A 25,420-nucleotide genomic window follows, 5' to 3' on the forward strand; every position below is an offset into this window, starting at 1 on the left:
CGGCACTTGGAGACATGGAACTAAGCTAGCCGCAAGGATGCTAACATCGGAGGCATGAAAACTATGGGTAAGAGCTCGACTACCTCCTTTCACTCGCCGCATCCCTCCTCCTCTTCAACGTTGACCTTTTACATGTCCTCCACTCCATCTCCTTTCTCCTTGTTTTCCTTCTTAGTGACATTACGTGAATGACCGAGGAGGAAATGAAGACACCGGTTTGGATCCCTATCTTCCTCACCAGGTTTGGATCCCTATCTGACTGGTCCTCGTCCATAATCGACCACCTATGCTGGCAAGGCTCGATTTGGGGTGTGGTGGTCATTGTTGCCGTTGTGCGATGATACCTGTCGTCCTGATCTGGTCGGTCTTGGGTGGGGATTCTGGAATGGCCGGTCCATCAACCAGATTCGCCCGTTGAGGTGACCACTCTGACATGTAGTGGCCATTGAAAGATCTTCATGAGGGTTCCTCCCCACATTTCCAGTTGTTGACTTTTTGACAATGAGATGTAAACTATGGACAACAACTTTATGCAGATGGATGGTTGTGCTGCAGCGACAGTCGCACATCGCATGTAGCTACTGGGAACCTAGAAAAGTGATGGCAACAACACATGAGTGACATCGATGGTGGTGATAATCGAGCACCCAGTTTTGATCGATCTCGGGGGTGAGAGCCTAGCTTTGACCCGAGTTGGTTATACATGGCAATGACGATATCTTTACGTCATTACCTTATTGAAGACATTGCTCAATGCCCAGACTTGTTCCTCAGGGTGAAAATTCTGGCCATTATTATTACCTTATCTAGAATTAAAAGTGGATTTCGCTAGAGTATCGGCCACCCCGTTGGCCTCTCCAAAGCAACGTAGAAAATTAACACGAATTTTACTCAGTGTGTGCGTTATAGCTTTGCAGAGGTCAGGTGTGTGCTTATTGTCTTTGTATTCTTTTGATGTTGTATTTTTTTAAGCTAATAAAATCCACCTTTGGTTGACAAAAAAGTTTTGGGCATCAACTAGAATTGCTCTTAAATATACGATGAGTTATGAGTTAGTTGCTACTACTAGTACTCACATCTCCACATGATATAGTTAATTATATTTAGTAAGACCCCACCATTTTGTAATAATAATTAAATCTAGTAGAAATTTTAGATTATAAGACACTAAAGAAATACGGTACATATCCTGCGGCAACTAAGCTAGCAGCTTCTGAATTGAGGTCAGCCATGACGACACGGAAATAAACAATTCCCCACGAAATCTTGGATGCAGTATCTATACATGCATAGCTGGATTTGGCAATTGATGATCAAATTAAGGTGGGCCAGGGCTAGTGGAAGGCCATGATTAGCGTGTATTATATTAGCAGCTCGATCTTAGCTTCTTCTTTTAGCACTGGTACGTGTATGACAGTACCACTATACTATTATATTGCCAACAAATCTGATTTAATTAATAGGCGCGGAGTCCAGAAGCGTCTGTTTGGTCTACGGATTCGAGTTGTATAGACTAAATTATGGGGCCCCGAATCTAATCTTACCGGAAATAAAGTTGTCTTGCCGTATACTCCCCGTTTGCGTGAGGGACGGATGCCACTGTTCATAACGCAAGATGTTTTACGCTTTTGTTTACTCGTGTGTAAACTGGTTATTAAAAGTTATAGGGTGTCTAGAACTCGTCTAGCGGAGAAATAATTTTTTTAAGAAATAGCGGAGAAATAAATACTATGTTTCATTCACCCGTTTACTGCAGCCCATTTCACTTGAGCGGATCAAAGAGTTGGGAGCACCTATCTAGCGTGGGTCGGCGGACCCTGATCCTATTCCATGCCTTAAGCTGTAGTACTACAAACCGGCGCCCACCCCTCTTTAAGGCATATAAAATTAAATTAGTATTCTATCTTCTTGTTAGTACTCTTCCGAGCATGCTTAAGCACGTCTCAAGCGAGTTCCGACCGAACGGGCCGGTCCATTTTAAGACAGTAGATGTAGTGCGTTTTTTTCTCGCTTCTTTGTTGTCTTTTTTATTTTTTATTTCTTATTTTATTTTCCTATTCATTACTAATTTTACTTTCCTTCAATATTATACGCATGAATGTTATTTAAACTCAATTTTTTTCTTAAAATCTCTGAACATTTTATTTTTTATTTCTTATTTTATTTTCCTATTCATTACTAATTTTACTTTCCTTCAATATTATACGCATGAATTTTATTTAAACTCAATTTTTTATTAAAATCTCTGAACATTTTAAAAATTCATGAACCTTTATTTAAAATCATTGCATTTTTTCAAATTCATAAATATATTTTGAATCCCGCAAACTTTTTCAAATGCATGCATACATTCACATTTATAATTGTTTTTAAATTTAGGAAGCTCTTTTTCCAAAACCCGTAAATTTTTCAAATTCAAGATTTAAAAAAAGGGCGAAGTTTTTCCAAAATCCATGATTTTGTTTTCAAAATCGACGAACTATTTTCAAATTGCCAAAAATTTTAAACAATCAACAAAAAAAATCCAATTCTTAATTTTTTTTCAAAATCGTTGAGCTTTCTTCAAATCCTCCAAAAAAATTCAAATACCCAAACTTTTTTTTTCATTTTTTTTCAAAACCGTGAACTCTTTCTAATTCATGAATCATTCCAAATTCACTATGATTTTTTGTGATATTTTATTTTGCATTTTTTTTCAAAAGTCAATGGTTGACCAATCAACAGTCGGCCGGTTAGTCGTTGACCGAGCGAACCAGGGCATCTTGACTAGCGATCCAATCGCGCGCGTGATGGGCTGGCCCGTATCTGCCACACACGTGAGCGCCGGGGCCCCTAACAGGCGCAGAAGGCGCCGATTGACGTGGCTATGCACCGGGAGTGGCTCACCAAGGAGGACCATGCAGGAGGCTCGATAGGGGGCCCACAAGGCCCAACAGGGGGATGAATCGAGTCGCGACCATCTTGCCTCCCAAGTCACAAAGGGCGGCGGCCTAGATCACATCTCCTCCCTGTAAACCCTAACCTCCACCGGCTATATAAGGAGAGGTTGGAGGGCTCTCATCATCATCTAATGTTGGAGAAAATAACTCTCGGTAGTAGCCTAGTTAACACCATTGTACTCCCTCAGAAGAGGTATCCCACCATCATGAATAACAAGAAGAAGGAGGATGTAGGGTATTACTCTCCGGAAGCCTGAACCTGGGTAACTTGTGTGTGTGGGCTCCATTTTGGTACTTCCAATCTCGTCAGGAACCCTACCAAGGGATCTGACGGTTTTCTGCACCGTCAGTTGGCGCGCCAGGCACAGGCGACGCTGGTCGGAGGCCTAGTCCGGGGCAGAGATCCAGACGAGCCCGAAAAATTCATGCCGGGCCAAACCTTCAGCTTCGGCTCCTTTGAGCTAGCGGTTGACGGCAGGGGCGGATCTTCGATGTCAAAACCCCCGCCTTTTATCGACTACATGGATTTCGGGACGATCAAATTCATCTTCAGCGAACAAGGAGAGACTGTGGCGGGTTACCTTGGGTCGAACCACATCGCAAGAAAATACACGCGGGCTGCTGCCTGGAGGGAGAAAGCTAGGCCTTCTTCAACCCACCAGCCCTCCCATGTGTCCACTGTAAACATGATCTTTCCAGCAGCAGAAACATGCCAGAATCAAAAGATCATGCGACGCGAGATCTATGCGGTGGTGCCCGCGCCCAGTGAGCTCCTTGCATGGTCAGAAAAAAGCAATGACATTCAGCAAAGACAATCACACCGAGCACATACCCCACCCAGGCAAGCACGCCTGTTTGGTAGATCCAATCAGCGGGGGTTGCCGCCTCCCATGTGTCCTGATGGACGGGGGCAGTGCCATAACATAATCTTCGTTGACACTCTACCCAAGATGGGGATCTCCCTATTCAGCCTATGGAATTCGGACGAGGGCTTCCACGGTTTCATGTCAGGGTCGCCCCGTTCGCTCCTAGGGCCGATCAAATTTGAGGTTGTCTTCAGAGACGAGGATATTTTCCAAGTTGAACGCCTTCAGTTCGAGGTCACCACTTTCACATCTGCTACAATGCAACCTTCGGCATACTAGCACAGGTGAAATTCATTGTAGTACCGTCATACGCATATCTACAATAAGATACCAGGTCGAATGGCACCATCACAGCCTATGGGAGCCCAGAAAGAGCGTTCGAGGAGGAAGTTGCTAGCAAGACTTCGACACCTCAACAATGGAGCTCCCGGAAAAACCAAGGCCAAGCCTGATTTTTCAACCATCCAAATACACAAAAGAGTTCCCAGTGCACCCGGAGAACGTCAAGAAATCAGTAACAATTGGGAAAAACCTCTTGGAGGAGCAAGAAGAACTCTTCACCTTCCTTTGAGCTAACTGGAACATATTTGCTTGGAGGCCTGCCAACATGCCAGGGGTGCCAGCCAACAAAGCAGAGCATAGCTAGCCTAAACGTCCGTAAGGACGCATGGCTAGTCAACACAAGCCTTACGCTGCTTCGCCACATAGAAGCACGAACCATAGGAGAAGTGATAGCTCGAATCCTTGATGCCGGGATCATCAGAGAGGTCACACACCCAGAGTGGCTTGCTAACCCAGTTATGGTGCGCAAGAAAAACATGTCTTGGTGCATGTGTGCCGATTACACCGATCTCAACAAAGAATGACCCAAGGATCTGTTCCCTCTTCCCTGAATCGATTAGATCATCGGTCGCACCGCGAAAGCATGCACTTATGCTTCCTTGACGCCAACTCAGGGTACCATCAGAATGTGCATGAAAGTACCATACCAGACCAGGAAAAGACCTCCTTCATCATACCTTATGGACCTTTCCATTACATCACAATGCCTTTGGGATCAAAAATGCTAGAGCAATCTATCAACAGACGATGCAGAAGTGCTTCCATAGCCCAATTGGGATCAACGTGAAGGCCTACGTCGATGACATTGTGGTCAAATCTCGCAAGGGCTCCCGTCTCCTAGATGACCTCCAGCAAACATTTGATAGCCTTCACAGCTTGATCATGAAGCTGAACCCCGAAAAATGCATCTTTGGAGTCCCCGCAGGGCAACTTTTGGGATTCATTGTGTCCCAGAGGGGGATAGAGGCCAACCCGAAAAAATTCAAGCAATAGTCAACCTGAAGCCACGGGAAATGGTTCGAGAAGTCCATAAGCTCACGAGATGTGTGGCAGCCCTCAGCCGCTTCATCTCAACGCTGGGAGAGAAAGCTATCCCACTTTACCGACTCTTGAAGAAAGGGGACAAATTTTACTGGGGCAACGAGGAAAAAGTAGCATTCACCAACCTATATATATATATATATATATATATATATATATATATATATATATATATATGTGTGTGTGTGTGTGTATATCGGCAACCACCCAAGTGGTCAGCGTGGTGATAGTAGTGGAAAGAGAGGAGGTCGAAAAAGCCCAGCGGGTACAACACCTATTATACTATTTCAGCGAAGTGCTAACACCATACAAGACATGGTACACTTGTTATCAGAAAATATCACATACAAAGTGTTCATGGCAGCCAAGAAGCTGCGACGGTACTTTCAGGCAACCAAATCATAGTGGTTATCCATGCCCTGCTCTCTGATATCATCAATAACAAGGACACCATAGGTTGCGTAGCAAAGTGGGCAATCGAGCTCTTGCCAGTTGACATTTCATACAAACCACGCTCAGCGATCAAGTCTCAGGCGATCGCCGACTTCCTGGTCGAATGGACTGAGGCCCAACAGGTTCCCAAGAACATTGACCTCGAGTATCGGACAATGTATTTCGACGGATTAATGACCACGCGAGGACTGGGGGCTGGCGTGGTGTTGGTATCTCCATGGGGCAACAGGATGAACAATGTCCTATAGCTACACTTTCAGGACACCAACAACGCGGCAGAGTACAAGGCCCTTCTACATGGGCTCCGTGTCATGGCATCCAAGGGCAAAGGCGCCTCATCTACCGAGGCGACAGCGACCTTGTGGTACAACAATTAATGAAAACATTTGACATCAAAGATGCAAAGATGGTTGTATACTGCGCAACAGTCCAGGAACTAGAAGGCAAGTTTGACGGCATCGAGCTACACCATGTCAAATGAAAGCGACAGCATAGCAGCTGACAGTTTGGCACGGATGGGTGGGACAAGGGTTTTCATACTCGAGGAAACATTCATGGAAATATTGCACAAACCATCAGCAAAAATACAAGGCGCCAAAGAAATAATAACGACCTCCATCTACCAGGGGTCGAAAATGTAGACAAGTCCGTGCCAGACTTCACGGAAGGAGCACCGGATACAAAACAAGCGAAGGAGTGTTTGTTGCTCCACTTGATTGGACCCAGCCCTTGCTAGCATACATGATCAAAGACTACCTCCCAACAGATAAGACCGAAGTGTTGGGGAACGTAGCATGCAATTTAAAAAAAACCTACGATCACGCAAGATCTATCTAGGAGATGCATAGCAACAAGAAGGGAAGAGTGTGTCCACGTACCCTCGTAGACCGAAAGCGGAAGCGTTAGATTAACGCGGTTGATGTAGTCGAATGTTTTCATGATCCAACCGATCCAAGTACCGAACGTACGGCACCTCCATGTTCAGCACACGTTCAGCTCGATGACGTCCCTCGAACTCTTGATCTAGTAGAGGGTTGAGGGAGAGTTCCGTCAGCACGACGGCGTGGCGCGGCTAAGAGAATAACTGTTGTGCCTTTGGGGTGCCTCCGCCCCTGTATATAAAGGAGGGGAGGAGGAGGCCGGCGGCCAGGAGGGGCAGGCCAAGGGGGGAGTCCTACTAGGACTCCTAGTCCTAGTAGGATTCGCCCCCCCTTTTCCTGTCTCCACTGGAGAGAAAAGGAAGGAGAGGGAGAGGGAAAGGGGGCGCCGCCCCCTCCCCCTGGTCCAATTCGGACTGCCATGGGGGGGGGCGCTGCCACCCCTTGCGGCCCTCCTCTCTCTCCACTAAGGCCCAATATTTCCCCCGGGGGGTTCTGGTAACCCCTCGGTACTCCGGTAAAATATCTGAACCACTCAAAACCATTCCGATGTCCGAATACTACCTTCCAATATATGAATCTTTACCTCTTGACCATTTCAAGACTCCTCGTCATGTCTGTGATCTCATCCGAGACTCCGAACAAACTTTGGTCACCAAAACACATAACTCATAATATAAATCGTCATCGAACGTTAAGCGTGCGGACTCTACGGGTTCGAGAACTATGTTGACATGACCGAGACATATCTCCAGCCAATAACCAATAGCGGAACCTGGATGCTCATATTGGTTCCTACATATTCTCCGAAGATCTTAATCGGTCAAACCGCATAACAACATAGGTCATTCCCTTTGTCATCGGTATGTTACTTGCCCGAGATTCGATCGTCGGTATCATCATACCTATTTCAATATCGTTACCGGAAAGTCTCTTTACTCGTTCTACAATGCATCATCTCATAACTAACTCATTAGTCACATTGCTTGCAAGGATTATAGTGATGTGCATTACCGAGAGGGCCCAGAGATACCTCTCCGATACACCGAGTGACAAATCCTAATCTTGATCTATGCCAACTCAACAAACACCTTCGGAGACACCTGGAGAGCATATTTATAATCACCCAGTTACGTTGTTACGTCTGATAGCACACAAAGTGTTCCTCTGGTATTCGGGAGTTGCATAATCTCATAGCCATAGGAATATGTATAAGTCATGAAGAAAGCAATAGCAATAAAACTAAACGATCATAATGCTAAGCTAACGGATGGGTCTTGTCCATCACATCATTCTCTAATGATGTGATCCCGTTCATCAAATGACAACACATGTCTATGGTCAGGAAACTTAACCATCTTTGATTAACAGGCTAGCCAAGTAGAGGCATACTAGGGACACTCTGTTTTGTCTATGTATTCACACATGTACTAAGTTTTCGGTTAATACAATTCTAGCATGAATAATAAACATTTATCATGATATAAGGAAATATAAATAACAACTTTATTATTGCCTCTAGGGCATATTTCCTTCAGTCTCCCACTTGCACTAGAGTCAATAATCTAGATTACATGGTAATGATTCTAACACCCATGGAGTCTTGGTGCTGATCATGTTTTGCTCATGGAAGAGGCTTAGTCAACGGGTCTACAACATTCTGATCCGTATGTATTTTGCAAATCTCTATGTCTCCCTCCTTGACTTGATCGCGGATGGAATTGAAGCGTCTCTTGATGTGTTTGATTCTCTTGTGAAATCTGGATTCCTTCGCCAAGGAAATTGCTCCAGTATTGTCACAAAAGATTTTCATTGTACCCGATGCACTAGGTATTATACCTAGATCGGATATGAACTCCTTCATCCAGACTCGATCATTTGCTGCTTCCGAAGCAGCTATGTACTCCGCTTCACACGTAGATCCCGCCATGACGCTCTGCTTGGAACTGCACCAACCTACAGCTCCACCATTCAATATAAATACGTATCCGGTTTGCAACTTAGAGTCATCCGGATCAATGTCAAGGCTTGCATCAACGTAACCATTTACAACAAGCTCTTTGTCACCTCCATAAACGAGAAACATATCCTTAGTCCTTTTCAGGTATTTCAGGATGTTCTTGACCGATGTCCAGTGATCCACTCCTGGATTACTTTGGTACCTCCCTGCTAAACTTATAGCAAGGCACACATCAGATCTGGTACACAGCATTGCATACATGATAGAACCTATGGCTCAAGCATAGGGAATTACATTCATTTTCTCTCTATCTTCTGCAGTGGTCGGGCATTGAGTCTGACTCTACTTCACACCTTGTAGCACAGGCAAGAATCCTTTCTTTGACTGATCCGTTTTGAACTTCTTCAAAACTTTATCCAGGTATGTGCTTTGTGAAGGTCCAATTAAGCGTCTTGATCTATCTCTATAGATCTTGATGCCCAAACTTTCATTGAAAAATTCTTATTCAAGTATCCTTTTATGCTATCTAGAAATTCTGTATTATTTCCAATCAACAATATGTCATCCACATATAATATTAGAAATGCTACATAGCTCCCACTCAATTTCTTGTAAATACATGCTTCTCCAAAAGTCTGTATAAAACCATATGCTTTGATCAAACTATCAAAGCGTATATTCGAACTCCGAGAGGCTTGCACCAGTCCATAAATGGATCACTAGAGCTTGCACACTTTGTTAGCACCTTTAGGATTGACAAAACCTTCTGGTTGCATCATATACAACTTTTCTTTAAGATATCCATTAAGGAATGCAGTTTTGACATCCATTTGCCAAATTTCATAATCATAAAATGCGGCAATTGCTAACATGATTCGGATAGACTTAAGCATCGCTACGGGTGAGAAGGTCTCATTGTAGTCAACTCCTTGAACTTGTCGACAACCTTTCTCAACAAGTCGAGCTTTGTAGACAGTAACATTACCGTCAGCGTCAGTCTTCTTCTTGAAGATCCATTTATTTTCTATGGATTGCCGTTCATCTGGCAAGTCAACCAAAGTCCACACTTTGTTCTCATACATGGATCCCATCTCAGATTTTGACACGTCTCCAACGTATCTATAATTTTTGATTGTTCCATGCTATATTATATTCTGTTTTGGACATTATTGGGCTTTATTATACACTTTTATATTATTTTTGGGACTAACCTATTAACTGGAGGCCCAGCCCAGAATTGCTGTTTTTTGCCTATTTCAGAGTTTCGCAGAAAAAGAATATCAAACGGAGTCCAAATGGAATGAAACCTTCGGGAACGTGATTTTCGGAACGAACGTGATCCAGAGGACTTGGACCCTACGTCAAGACATCAACCAGGAGGGCACGAGGTAGGGGGGCGCGCCTACCCCCCCCCCCCAGGCGCGCCCTCCACCCTCCTGGGCCCCCTGTTGCTCCACTGACGTACTCCTTCCTCCTATATATACCTACGTACCCCCAAACTACCAGATACGGAGCCAAAAACCTAATTCCACCATCGCAACCTTCTGTACCCGTGAGATCCCATCTTGGGGCCTGTTCCGGAGCTCCACCGGAGGGGGCATCGATCACGGAGGGCTTCTACATCAACACCATAGCCTCTCCGATGATGTGTGAGTAGTTTACCTCAGACCTTCGGGTCCATAGTTATTAGCTAGATGGCTTCTTCTCTCTTTTTGGATCTCAATACAATGTTCTCCCTCTCTCGTGGAGATCTATTCGATGTAATCTTCTTTTGCGGTGTGTTTGTTGAGACCGATGAATTATGGGTTTATGATCAAGTTTATCTATGAACAATATTTGAATATTCTCTGAATTCTTTTATGTATGATTGGTTATCTTTGCAAGTCTCTTCGAATTATCAGTTTGGTTTGGCCTGCTAGATTGATCTTTCTTACAATGGGAGAAGTGCTTAGCTTTGGGTTCAATCTTGCGGTGTCCTTTCCTAGTGGCAGTAGGGGCAGCAAGGCACGTATTGTATTGTTGCTATCGAGGATAACAAGATGGGGTTTATATCATACTGCATGAGTTTATGCCTCTACATCATGTCATCTTGCTTAAAGCGTTACTCTGTTCTTATGAACTTAATACTCTGGATGCATGCTGGATAGCGGTCGATGTGTGGAGTAATAGTAGTAGATGCAGGCAGGAGTCGGTCTACTTGTCTCAGACGTGATGCCTATATACATGATCATACCTAGATATTCTCATTACTATGCTCAATTCTGTCAATTGCTCAACAGTAATTTGCTCACCCACCGTAAATACTTATGCTCTTGAGAGAAGCCACTAGTGAAACCTATGGCCCCCGGGTCTATTTTCCATCATATTAATCTTCCAACACTTAGCTATTTCCGTTGCTTTTTATTTTGCCTTTTATTTTACTTTGCATCTTTATCATAAAAATACCAAAAATATTATCTTATCATCTCTATCAGATCTCACTCTCGTAAGTGACTGTGAAGGGATTGACAACCCCTTATCGCATTGGTACTTGCGAGGATTTATTTGTTTGTGTAGGTGCGAGGGACTCGTGCATGGCCTCCTACTGGATTGATACCTTGGTTCTCAACACTGAGGGAAATACTTACGCTACTTTGCTGCATCACCCTTTCCTCTTCAAGGGAAAACCAATGCAGTGCTCAAGAGGTAGCAGATTTCATGGCCTCAAGCCATTTCGCGGAATCTGGGCTAATCATCGCTTCCTCATAGTTCATAGGTTCATCATGGTCTAGTAACATGACTTCCAGAACAGGATTACCGTACCACTTTGGTGCGGACCGTACACTGGTTAACCTACGAGGTTCGGTAGTAACTTGATCTGAAGTTTCATGATCATTATTGATGACCAACAAGTATAGGGGATCAATTGTAGCTCTTTTCGATAAGTTAGAGTGTTGAACCCAACGAGGACCAGAAGGAAATGACAAGTAGTTTTCAGTAAGATAATGTCTGCAAGTGCTGAAATTGTGAGTAGCGGAGTAGTTTGATAGCAAGATAATTTGTAATGCGTGATAACCCACAAGTATAGGGGATCAGTTGTAGCCTCTTTCGATAAGTAAGAGTGTCGAACCCAACGAGGAGCTAAAGGTAGAACAATTATTCCATCAAGTTCTATCGACCACCGATACAACTCTACGCACGCTTAACGTTCGCTTTACCTAGAACAAGTATGAAACTAGAAGTACTTTGTAGGTGTTGTACGCTAGGTGCAAGATAATAAAGAGCACGTACATAAAAACTAGGGGTTGTTTAGATGAAGACACAACTAAGTTAGTTTTAGTAGAGAGCTTTTTGTCACACAAGAAAGTGATTTGTCCCTAGACAATCGATAACTAGACCGGTAATCATTATTGCAATTTTATTTGACGGAGAGGCATAAGCTAACATAATTTCTCTTCTTGGATCATATGCACTTATGATTGGAACTCTAGCAAGCATCCGCAACTACTAAAGATCATTAAGGTAAAACCCAACCATAGCATTATAAGGCATCAAGTCCTCTTTACTCCCATACGCAAACAACCTACTTACTCGGGTCTGTGCTTCTGTCACTCACGCCACCCACCATAAGCAAATCATGAACATATTGCAAACCCTACAGCGGGGATCCCTCACGCTTGCGCGACACGGAGAGCACCATAGGACAGCACCAATAATAAAACATGCAACTCAAACCAATCAAGATCATCAATTAACCCATAGGACAAAACAGATCTACTCAAACATCATAGGATAGCCATACTCATTGGGAAATAATATATAGCGTTGAGCACCATGTTTAAGTAGAGACTAGCACAAATGTTGTGTTGCGACGGGAGACAAAAAATCCACTTTACTAATGCAATGGCTCACATCATGAGACATGATGATATCAACAAACTCCTTGAAATCCTCCACATTGTCACATGAGAAACAACATAATATGAGGAGCGTTTTACAAATATCACACATCTTTCTATGATATAACAGAGAAAAGTGCGGAGTTTGAGTCGCACACAGTAGGGACTCCGAGTCTGATTCCTTGTACTTTGGTGACGGGTGCTAGTGAGTTGATCAGAAAAATAAGAGTAAAGATGTTTTCTGTTCTCAGAAAAGTATAGCACATGACCAACAAAAAATGAACACCTTTTTATTGTGATTTAGACTTTTTTTGCATGTGTTATACGTAATATTTTTCTCTTGAGTTAAAAAATTTCGGTACGTCAAATATTAGTATTACAACGTCATATCTTAGTTCTTGACGTCAACAGTTCTGATATAAAGAAGTGGTTCAACTGTGGCATATGCACCTAAACAAAATTCCTACCAATTCAGTCACAAACGAAGCGGTTCGACAAATTTAGACACAAAAGAAGAAATTCATCGGCCTCGACCATGTAGGTAAATTATGATATTTTTGCACCAGACCGTCTGATCTGGTAGACCGGTCGCACATGTGATGATGATCCGATTGCATAGTCCTATCATGTCCGCCATGGGTGATGTTGTATAAGCCATGCGTTTGCACATCACATTAATTTTTTGAATAACACCCCCCGCAAAAAATATTTTTTTGAATAACTCAAAATCATGATTGGCCACGATCTAAGTTTTTCTCCAGTGCAAAGACATCTAAGTTTGTATATGCTCATGTTTCTTTTGTATGTGCTCAAGTCTCAACTTGCATGTTCCATAAAAAATTTGCACGCATGTTTTTATATATATATTTCTAACTCATAATGGAGTGTGGCATACATGCTTTTTGTTCCAAATATGGTTTCGCTTCCTTCTCTCATCCCCATTCGTGATTTAATTCCTCATTCCTTGTTTGGTTTTTAATCACATCTAAAATCCCTCGTTCTTTCCTTATTATCTCAATTCCTCTTTCTTTCCTTATATTCTCTCAATGCATCTTTCCTTCCTTATTCTCATTCCTTGTTTGGTTTTTAATCCCTCTTTCTTTCCTTATATTCTCTAAATGCATGTTTCCTTTCTTATTATGAGACATCTGATTTCCTCTGTAATGATTCCTGAGATGGATCCTCGATATCCAAAAGAAAATCAAGACGTATATAAATTAGGAAAATTAGGTCTAAGGGAGCGAGGTGGGACTATTTAATAGGTTATTAATCAACATTGTATTCTTATATGTTGCGATCCAGCTTAGTCCAGATTTTTTTTTGCATTGGCCGCCTGGGATTATTTGACAGGCGCGAAACCTTTTGTTCAAACACGAAAACATCCTAGGTCAACTGGCGATGGCTTGGCATGTTAGGTCTGGAGGTTTTGAGTTCGATCCCACCGAAGAACAGTTTTTTTCTGCCTTCTTTTATACAGAAGTTGGGCTGGCTGACTTGGGCCAGATAGACGTTTGACAAAAAATTTGATGGGCCGTCTGAGTTAGACATAGCCATAGCAATGACTGACGACAAAATATGGATCGTTAACGGCGGATTAAATCATTGTAATGACGGACGAAACTACAGACGGTTCCCCGAATTAGTACCACCTCGCGTATATGTTTTAAATTTCAAACTGAAAGCGTAAATTCACGGGAAGAAATGTATCGTGACGGTGAACCCGACAAAGTCAATCCGTGCTTTATTATTAGGGAAAGATAGGGAGAGATTATGACATGGGAAGAAAGCGTATTGTTACGGTGAACCCATGGAGTCAATCCGTGCTTTATTATTAGGGAATAAAAATTTCCCTTCCTCCCTGTATCCCCAGCCTCCAGGCCAAGCTCAGAGCAGCCCGAGCGAATCGAGCGCAGCACCTCCCCGTGCCGGCTCCCGACCAGCAGGTGCCGGTGAACACTGTGACGCCCCCGATTCAATCGTACACTAATCATACACGCAAACGTGTACGATCAAGATCAGGGACTCACGGGAAGATATCACAACACAACTCCAAAAATAAAATAAGTCATACAAGCATCATAATACAAGCCAGGGGCCTCGAGGGCTCGAATACAAGTGCTCGATCATAGACAAGTCAGCGGAAGCAACAATATCTGAGTACAGACATAAGTTAAGCAAGTTGCCATAAGATGGCTAGCACAAACTGGGATACAGATCGAAAGAGGCGCATGCCTCCTACCTGGGATCCTCCTAACTACTCCCGGTCGTCGTCAGCGGGTTGCACGTAGTAGTAGGCACCTCCGGTGTAGTAGGAGTCGTCGTCGACGGTGGCGTCTGGCTCCTGGGCTCCGGCATCTGGCTGCGACAACCAGGTAGAAGGGAAAGGGGGAAAAGAGGGAGAAAAGCAACCGTGAGTACTCATCCAAAGTGCTCGCAAGCAAGGAGCTACACTACATATGCATGGGTATATGTGTAAAGGGCCATATCGGTGGACTGAACTGCAGAATGCCAGAATAAGAGGGGGATAGCTAATCCTGTCGAAGACTACGCTTCTGGCCACCTCCATCTTGCAGCATGTAGGAGAGAGTAGATGGTAAGTTCACCAAGTAGCATCGTATAGCATAAACCTACACGGCGATCCCCTCCTCGTCGCCCTGTTAGAAAGCGATCACCGGTTATATCTGGCACTTGAAAGGGTGTGTTTTATTAAGTATCCGGTTCTAGTTGTCATAAGGTCAAGGTACAACTCCGGGTCGTCCTTTTACCGAGGGACACGGCTATTCGGATAGATAAACTTCCCTGTAGGGGTGCACCACATAACCCAACACGCTCGATCCCATTTGGCCGGACACACTTTCCTGGGTCATGCCCGGCCTCGGAAGATCAACACGTCGCAGCCCCACCTAGGCTCAACAGAGAGGTCAGCACGCCGGTCTAAATCCTATGCGCGCAGGGGTCTGGGCCCATCGCCCATTGCACACCTGCACGTTGCGTACGCGGCCGGAAGCAGACCTAGCCCCCTTAATACAAGCGCGAGCTTACGGTCCAATGCGGCGCGCGCCACTCAGTCGCTGACGTAAAAAAGAGCTTCGGCTGATACCACGACGCCGAGTGCCCATAACTGTTCCCGCATAGTTGGTTAGTGCGTATAGACCAAATGGCCAGACTCAGATCAAATACCAAAATCTCATTAAGCGTGTTAAGTATCCGCGAACGCCGACCAGGGCCAGGCCCACCTCTCTCCTAGGTGGTCTGAACCTGCCCTGTCGCTCCGCCACAAAGTAACAGTCGGGGGCCGTTAGGAACCCAGGCCCACCTCTATTGGGATGGAGCCGCCTGTCCTTTCAGCCCCCTCATCAGAATCACTTGCGGGTACTCAACGAGCTGACCCGACTTTAGTCACCACATGTGTCATGTATATAAAGTATATAGTATATACCCGTGATCACCTCCCGAAGTGATCACGGCCCAATAGTATAGCATGGCAGATGGACAAGAGTGTAGGGCCACTGATGGAACACTAGCATCCTATACTAAGCAGTAGGATAGCAGGTAAGGGTAACAACTGTAGCAACAATGACAAGCTATGCAGCAGAATAGGATTAACCGAAAGCAGTAACATGCTACACTACTCTAATGCAAGCAGTATAGAGAAGAATAGGTGATATCTGGTGATCAAGGGGGGGGGGGCTTGCCTGGTTGCTCTGGCAAGAAGGGTTCATCGTCGATGTAGTCGATCACAGGGGTACCGGCAGTGGTCTCGGGGTCTACCGAAAAGAAGTAACTGAGGGGGGACACAATAAATAACAGAGCAATCAAAGCATCACAAAGCATAACATGGCAATACGTGGTGCTAGAGGTGATCTAACACGGCAGACAGTGATACCGGCGAAGAGGGGAAACATCCAGGAAAGTATTCCTGGTGTTTCGCATTTTCGGACAGATGAACCGGAGGGAAAGTTGCGTGTTCGATATGCTAGGGGTGTGTGGCGGACGAACGGGCCGCGTATCCGGATTCGTCTCGTCGTTCTGAGCAACTTTCATGTACAAAGTTTTTTCATCCGAGATACGGATTATTTAATATTAATTTTTAAAGATTTAATTCATTTCCAGTAATTAACAGAATTAAATTAATTATAAAATGTAATTATGATGTCAGCGTGCTCTCAGCATGATGTCATCAGTCAACCGTCTGTTGACTGGGTCAATAGACGTGTGGGTCCCATTCGTCACTGTCTAAGACTAACTAAATAAGTTTAATTAGTTTAGCTAAATGATTAGGTTAACTAATTGTAATTAGTTTAGTTAAACAAAATTAATTATCTTAATTAATTCACTATTTTATTAATTAAATAAATATTAATTATTGATTTTATTAAATTCATTTTTTTAATCGTTCTAGGGGTGGGCCCTAGCTGTCATGGGCACATAGGCCAAACCGGGCACTGGCGCTAGCGGTAACGGGCGCGTGGGCACCCAACTGGGGCGAGCCAGGGTGCTGGTTCGGGCGAGGCCATCGCCGCCGGCCGAGGAGTGGACTTAGCGGCAGCGGCGGCCGGAGGCAGCAACGACGGCGGAGGAGCAGCGCAGCGGCGAGGCGGGACAGCAGCGCCGGCCAGCAAGCAAAGGTAGCACGGGACGGTTGCATGCGCGCTGCTGAAGGCGGATGCGGTCGGCGTAGGCGGGCTCGGCAGCCGGAGATGGGGCGCGGTGCCGGAGTTAGCGGCATAGGCGAGCCGCGGGAGCGGGTGGGCGCTGGCGAGCGGCGCAGAGCGGGGGCTGCCATGGTGGCGCGCGTGCGCGCGACGAGGGGCACGACGGGCGACGCGATGAAAGCAGGGGCAAGAGGAGGAGGGAAAGGGGGGCGGCTCATGATGCGGCTGTAGGGCTTGGCAGCTGGCTCGGGGAGGAGTCGAGGACGGGGAAGTCCGGCGACGCGGCGTTGGGGAGGCGGGGTCGAGGTAACTCCGGGCGGGGTCCAGCGATGGCGCGGTCATGGACGTGACGGCGAGGTGGCAGGGCGCCGGCGGGGCGATGGGCGGCGGCGTCGAGCGACGGGGATGCCAACTGCCGTTGTGGGCAGAGGCAAGGTCGAGGGGTGGCGGCGGGGCGGTGGGCTTGGTGCCCCCGATCCCGATTTGGATCGGGGAGGGAGGCAGAGGAGTAGTGGGACGTGGGGGAGTGGGGATCGGGTGAGGGTTAGGGTTAGTCGGGGGGAGGCCGGCCTAAGTAGGCCAGAGGCGCGCGGGTGGGCCGGCCTGACGGCTTGGTGGCCTGCTGGGCCACGGCCCAGCAGGGACGAGTTTTCTCCTTTTCTGTTTTTTGTTTGCTTTCCTTTTATATTTTGTTTATTTTCTTTTACTGTTTTCTTTTATTTCTTGGGACTAATTTTGTTTTATTTCCACAAAGTGATTCCTAATTTAGTGTCTCATGATCACCCACTACCACAAAAAGTTTACTATTTCAAATAGATTAGTATTTTGTAAAATATCAAAAGCAATTATTTAATTGTTTCAACTACTGTTTTATTCATCTTATAGTACCTAAACATTTTATAAATGTGTGGTTTCTCCACCATAATTATCTATGCAATATTTGGTTCACTCCGAACATTTTTAGTTTTAATATTTGAAAACTTTTATTGTTTGCTTGATTTTGAATTTGAATTTGAATCGGTTTTGAACTAACGCGAGATTAGCAACGGTAATCGAAGTGACATGACATCATTTGCAGAGGGTTGTTGTAGCTTAATTATCCGGGCGTCACAATTCTCCTCCACTACAAGAAATCTCGTCCCGAGATTTAGGAGCGGGAGTAAGGGGAAGGGATTTGGTTACGAAATTCTAACGGGTCTTCTCGGTGTTGGTTGCTCTTCTCGAAGAGGTCGATCCATTACATTGAAGTCTTCATTTGTCTGCTTCAGGTTATCCTGATGAAGTCGTCATTCTTCCTTCAGGATCTCCATCGTACTTATGGGAAGCTAAGGGGGAAAACTCGGGAAGGACGGAGCTCAACATATGTTAGGTACCTGGGGGCTATCTCAATGAACATGGCATAGAGGCATCTCTCAAGTTGAAATTCAAGAAAGTTATCGAGAGCAAGGTGAGGATGGGCAACAAGAAGCTCCAAGCGGGTAGGCAACCGTCCGTTGCCTGAAACAGAGGGTGAAAGGGGTTAAGAACAATGGGAATAAGTATTGCGCCTGATACCAGAATAGGTCACTAGGAAGGTGGCTCGTGATCTTTCATACGAAACCAAGCGTGAGGAATAACTTTAGAAACAGGGGTGTACAGGAGAGTCAGGTTTTGATCCTGTGGAACTGTGGGTTATGGGCCCACCATACAGGATAAAGGTAGAAGGAGTGGTGACATCTTGCACGGTCATGATAGCAAGGCATGTCAGAGGGTAGCCCGTCAGTTATGTCGGCAACAACGTCGGTACCAAGGGCGAGGGACGAAGAGAACCATTCTCCTGCTCGTTGAACGAGGCGGACCAATAGGCAAAGTTCTCGTCCATCGGTGGTTACCGGAATGCCATCAACAATAGTAGCAGGGTCTTACAGACAGAGTGGTACAACAAGGTGCTTACCTAAGCAGGGAATTATCTCTGCTCAGTTAAGTCCGGTTACAGGAAAGGTTAAACAAAAGAATGGAAAGGAAAACGCGATTATCAGATTAAACAGAACAATGGAAACGAAAATTGTGATTACACACAATTATTAGGAGTATATCCCTCCCATGGACAAGCAGAACATGGCATACAGGGTAGGAGAGCCAGTACCCAACCATTCAGATAAAGAGGCAAGGATTAATCAAGATGTTACCCATACAACGGTGTTTGGATAACTGGCCAAGAAACTTTTAGCATCGCGCCTCCAATGTTCTTGTTGATGAGCGGGGTATCATAGTCATGCTTCGAGGTAGCAATGATATGGTGTTTCAATCAAGGGCAAGACTTTGGATACACAAATGATCCATTAGGAGCAACTTATAAAATAATTCCTACAATTTCCTCCAGGAAGAATGGTTATCCTTGCAAAAGAAATTATAATGATAGGTCCTCCAGCCAGGGGGGTGCTAGGCATGACATCATATTACCGGGTCATCAAAGGACCAACATCATATCCGACCGAGATTCAGATCCGATTGGTGTCATGATACCTCAGACTCAGGATGTCCGAGAAGAAATGGTGCAACACAAATCGACGAAATGACATTGCAAGATTCTCGGGAAATGGACCATGGAAGCGAATTCCAAAACAAGAGTTCATCATCAAACCAATGAGAGGATGAGGAGGTGGCTGATGGACTAAACGACAATTCACCGAGATTTCCAAAAAGATGGATTACCACAATCATGTGAACAAGGAGATAACATTTGTCAGATCAATGATATAATGAGGTATGCTCGAGGAAAACATACACAAGTAAACATTGGTTGAAAGATGCACACAAAAGATGGGCTTAGGTAGCATGATCAACGTTAGAATGGTGGTTCAACAACCAATAGTCTAAGAACAAACTATCGACCATCAACTTCATAGAAATAGGGTTGCTAGAAGTTCAGAATCCAAGCAGCACTGTTCACTTGTTGGTACCCCGGTTTGAATCAACACGGGGACCAAGATATGAACGGAGATGGCGAGAAGTATTACTATATCAAGAATTCTTAAGAGGTGGTGAAATTCTCACGACATTCTTGACATAAAAGATGGTAATACTCCAAGGTAAAGAAGAACAAATGTTGGATAGCAAGGAACTCAAGGTACAACACAAAATATGAGCAAGTTTGTGTTGGAGGGAAGGCAATAAAGTGGCTGATGATAACACAACTCTTCGAGGGCAAGGATGGTATTTCTCTTCATGAATCCGATTGATATCCAGGACGAGCTCATAAGGTTGATGATGACCACGACACATTTGTCGAGAGATTTCAAGAAGATGTAATCAATTAGCGACGACATCAAGTCAAAGGAATGATGAAGCGAAAGGTTATTGGAACCATGGGTACGACACAAACTCGAAATCAAGCTTGTTGTTCAAGGCGAAATGATATGATGAGGAAGATCGACGTAAGCTTAGCTCATCATAAAAAATGGTGCTCCGGGAAGAAGGACCAGGTAGCACAGTTAAAATTTAGCACGATAAGGAATAGACAATCAGGCTAGGAATGACATGAAGGATTATTAAACTCATAAGCAACAAAAATTACTTAGAGTTAATGAATCGGGTTACAGACTCGATTCACTATCGGTGTCCCTGAGTGTCTAACAACTCAGAACCCGTGGAAAATTGGAATTGATGAGAAATAATACTTGAAGAAGAACTCATAAGAAGTAATATGGTTCTGTGATATTATCGAGATACTAGGGGGGTAATACTCGACGATAAATCAAGGAAGAGGTTGGACTGGGGTATTGCTCTACAGAAGACAAGTGCTTAAACTTGTACGAGAAATGGTATTTAAAGGAGAACATGGTCGGAACCACGATTGCAAAAGGCCAGATCCCAGATATAAGATGAACTTATACCAAAGGAATAATTAATTTAAGAGAAGCTTTAATGATAAGAGCTACATCGTGTCCATGGGCATGAACATAAAGTTCAAGGTCAACTCCCACTTCTCCAATGCATAACCTTTCATTCACTTCTCACTTTGTAAAAAGTTGTAGTGTTGAAATTTTATCTGGCAAAATACCAGAAGAGTATGACTCATGAAAACTTTCGAGTTCACACATATTATGGAAGGCATAGGTTCAACCCATCGGGGCATCATGGAAACATATACCACAAGCTTCAATAGTAAATATCACCAGCTCGAAAGCAGAGCATGGTTGGCCAAATCAAGAAATAGGATTTACCAAAGGCATTATGTATCAGGGAAAGAACTTCCAAAGTGATTGAATATGAAGGACGTTGTCGGATAAAATCCAACAAGGTTCTGATGGTCCATAAAGGATCTGATGTGAGTATCGGCTCACAACCAGAGGAAGAATCAATGCAAAGACATTGGATTATAGAAACAACTGAGTAACTTAGAGCTCAATTGCAAAGGAATTATGATTTACAATGCGAAGGATCAGAAGCAGGCGCTCTGATCAAGGATGGATAAGTTCAATAGACTTAGGGGCACAATCGACGACAATTTGATTGGCGAGAACCAGCTCATGTTTAAAATGACGTCTTAGCTGGAAGGATGAATTCTAGGATCTGATTGAGGATTGTGAGCATTCGCAACAAATTGAATCAACGGACTCAATATGATAATGACAAGAGATGCCAATAAGATTGTAGACTTATGGGATTAACCATAATGTAAGCAAGTCAGAATTTCAAGAGCAATAGGCTACTCAGGATTTTCGGAAGTTCAAATAGTATTTTGAAGACTTTTGTGAAATACATGAATCAACTGGGGATGAGCAAATATCCGGTGAGTGCTAGAAATTATCCATAGTGGTATTCATGTGGCAAAGAACAGCAAGGCAGTAGGCAAAAAGGATTCTCGAAACAACGACGAGTATTTCGGGGTATCTTGTAATAACAAGACCAACTAGGGATGAATGTAAGAATGACAACTGCATGTAGTTATCCATAAGGGTTGACGGTGGAAGGGGAATTGCAAACGCGATGAACACAAGTTCTCGGGTTAACAGCGGGGAGTGTCTTCAGGGTCTTCACGTGCAGCAGACGATCATCAGTAATAAGGGGCTCTCCGGGTGAAAGTGATAACGAGATCCTAATGTTAGATTTAGCAAAATTCACTTAACCCGAATAGAAGAGAGATCAGTGTCCCGGAGTATAGACAAGGAGTAAAAGATCCTAATACCACCCAATGGCGACGTGGGCCCGTAAGCCACACAGCCATGTTAGTAAAAGTTTTTCAATGACTAGACTCGACTTCGGCCAAGGAGTTGGAAAGGGGGATTCCTACAGGCAGTCGGCTCTGATACCAACTTGTGACGCCCCCGATTCAATCATACACGCAAACGTGTACGATCAAGATCAGGGACTCACGGGAAGATATCACAACACAACTCCAAAAATAAAATAAGTCATACAAGCATCATAATACAAGCCAGGGGCCTTGAGGGCTCGAATACAAGTGCTCGATCATAGACGAGTCAGCGGAAGCAACAATATCTGAGTACAGACATAAGTTAAACAAGTTGCCATAAGATGGCTAGCACAAACTGGGATACAGATCGAAAGAGGCGCAGGCCTCCTGCCTGGGATCCTCCTAACTACTCCTGTCGTCGTCAGCGGGCTGCACGTAGTAGTAGGCACCTCCGGTGTAGTAGGAGTCGTCGTCGACGGTGGCGTCTGTCTCCTGGGCTCCGGCATCTGGTTGCGACAACCAGGTAGAATGGAAAGGGGGAAAAGAGGGAGAAAAGCAACCGTGAGTACTCATCCAAAGTACTCGCAAGCAAGGAGCTACACTACATATGCATGGGTATATGTGTAAAGGGCCATATCAGTGCACTGAACTGCAGAATGCCAGAATAAGAGGGGGATAGCTAATCCTGTCGAAGACTACGCTTCTGGCCACCTCCATCTTGCAGCATGTAGGAGAGAGTAGATGGTAAGTTCACCAAGTAGCATCGTATAGCATAAACCTACCCCGGCGATCCCCTCCTCGTCGCCTTGTTAGAGAGCGATCACCGGGTTATATCTGGCACTTGGAAGGGTGTGTTTTATTAAGTATCCGGTTCTAGTTGTCATAAGGTCAAGGTACAACTCCGGGTCGTCCTTTTACCGAGGGACATGGCTATTCGAATAGATAAACTTCCCTGCAGGGGTGCACCACATAACCCAACACGCTCGATCCCATTTGGCCGGACACACTTTCGTGGGTCATGCCCGGCCTCGGAAGATCAACACGTCGTAGCCCCACCTAGGCTCAACAGAGAGGTCAGCACTCCGGTCTAAATCCTATGCGCGCAGGGGTCTGGGCCCATCGCCCATTGCACACCTGCATGTTGCGTACGGGCCGGAAGCAGACCTAGCCCCCTTAATACAAGCGCGAGCTTACGGTCCAATGCGGCGCGCGCCACTCAGTCGCTGACGTCAAAAAGAGCTTCAGCTGATACCACGACGCCGAGTGCCCATAACTGTTCCCGCGTAGTTGGTTAGTGCGTATAGACCTAATGGCCAGACTCAGATCAAATACGAAGATCTTGTTAAGCGTGTTAAGTATCCGCAAACGCCGACCAGGGCCAGGCCCACCTCTCTCCTAGGTGGTCTGAACCTGCCCTGTCGCTCCGCCACAAAGTAACAGTCGGGGGCCGTCAGGAACCCAGGCCCACCTCTACCGGATTGGAGCCACCTGTCCTTTCAGCCCCCTCATCAGAATCACTTGCGGGTACTCAACGAGCTGACCCGACTTTAGTCACCACATGTGTCATGTATATAAAGTATATAGTATATACCCGTGATCACCTCCCGAAGTGATCACGGCCCAGTAGTATAGCATGGCAGACGGACAAGAGTGTAGGGCCACTGATGGAACACTAGCATCCTATACTAAGCAGTAGGATAGCAGGTAAGGGTAACAACTGTAGAAACAATGACAGGCTATGCAGAAGAATAGGATTAACCGAAAGCAGTAACATGCTACACTACTCTAATGCAAGCAGTATAGAGAAGAAAGGCGATATCTGGTGATCTAGGGGGGGCTTGCCTGGTTGCTCTGGCAAGAAGGGTTCGTCGTCGATATAGTCGATCACAGGGGTACCGGCAGTGGTCTCGGGGTCTACCGGAAAGAAGTAACGGAGGGGGGACACAATAAATAACAGAGCAATCAAAGCATCACAAAGCATAACATGGCAATACGCGGTGCTAGAGGTGATCTAACGCGGCAGGAGGTGATACCGGCGAAGAGGGGAAACATCCGGGAAAGTATTCCCGGTGTTTCGCGTTTTCGGACTGATGAACCGGAGGGGAAAGTTGCATGTTCAATATGCTAGGGGTGTGTGGCGGACGAACGGGCTGCGTATCCGGATTCGTCTCGTCGTTCTGAGCAGCTTTCATGTACAAAGTTTTTTCATCCGAGATACGGATTATTTAATATTAATTTTTAAAGATTTAATTCATTTCCAGCAATTAACAGAATTAAATTAATTTTAAAATGTAATTATGATGTCAGCGTGATGTCAGCATGATGTCATCAGTCAACCGTCTGTTGACTGGGTCAACGGACGTGTGGGTCCCATTCGTCACTGTCTAAGACTAACTAAATAAGTTTAATTAGTTTAGCTAAATCATTAGGTTAACTAATTGTAATTAGTTTAGTTAAACAAAATTAATTATCTTAATTAATTCACTATTTTATTAATTAAACAAATATTAATTATTGATTTTATTAAATTCATTTTTTGAATCGTTCTAGGGGTGGGCCCTGCCTGTCATGGGCACATAGGCCAAACCGGGCACTGACGCTAGCGGTAACGGGCGCGTGGGCACCCAACTGGGGCGAGCCAGGGTGCTGGTTCGGGCGAGGCCATCGCCGCCGGCCGAGGAGTGGACTTGGCGGCAGCGGCGGCCGGAGGCAGCAACGGCGGCGGAGGAGCAGCGCAGCGGCGAGGCGGGACGGCAGCGCCGGCCAGCAAGCAAAGGTAGCACGGGACGGTTGCATGCGCGTTGCTGAAGGCGGATGCGGTCGGCGTAGGCGGGCTCGGCAGCCGGAGATGGGGCACGGTGCCGGAGTTAGCGGCATAGGCGGTGACAGCAGGCGAGCCACGACAGCGGGTGGGCGCTGGCGAGCGGCGCAGAGCGGGGGCTGGCACGGTGGCGCGCGTGCGCGCGGCGAGGGGCACGACGGGTGACGCGATGAAAGCAGGGGAAAGAGGAGGAGGGAAACGGGGGGGGCGGCTCACGATGCGGCTGTAGGGCTTGGCAGCGGGCTCGGGGAGGAGTCGAGGACGGGGCAGTCCGGCGACGCGGCGTTGGGGAGGCGGGATCGAGGTAGCTCCGGGTGGGGTCCAACGACGGCGCGGTCGTGGACGGGGTGGCGAGGTTGCAGGGCGCCGGCGGGGCGATGGGCGGCAGCGTCGAGCGACGGGGACGCC

Source organism: Aegilops tauschii, chromosome 7 (assembly GCF_002575655.3).
Source record: "Aegilops tauschii subsp. strangulata cultivar AL8/78 chromosome 7, Aet v6.0, whole genome shotgun sequence".
NCBI lineage: Eukaryota > Viridiplantae > Streptophyta > Magnoliopsida > Poales > Poaceae > Aegilops > Aegilops tauschii.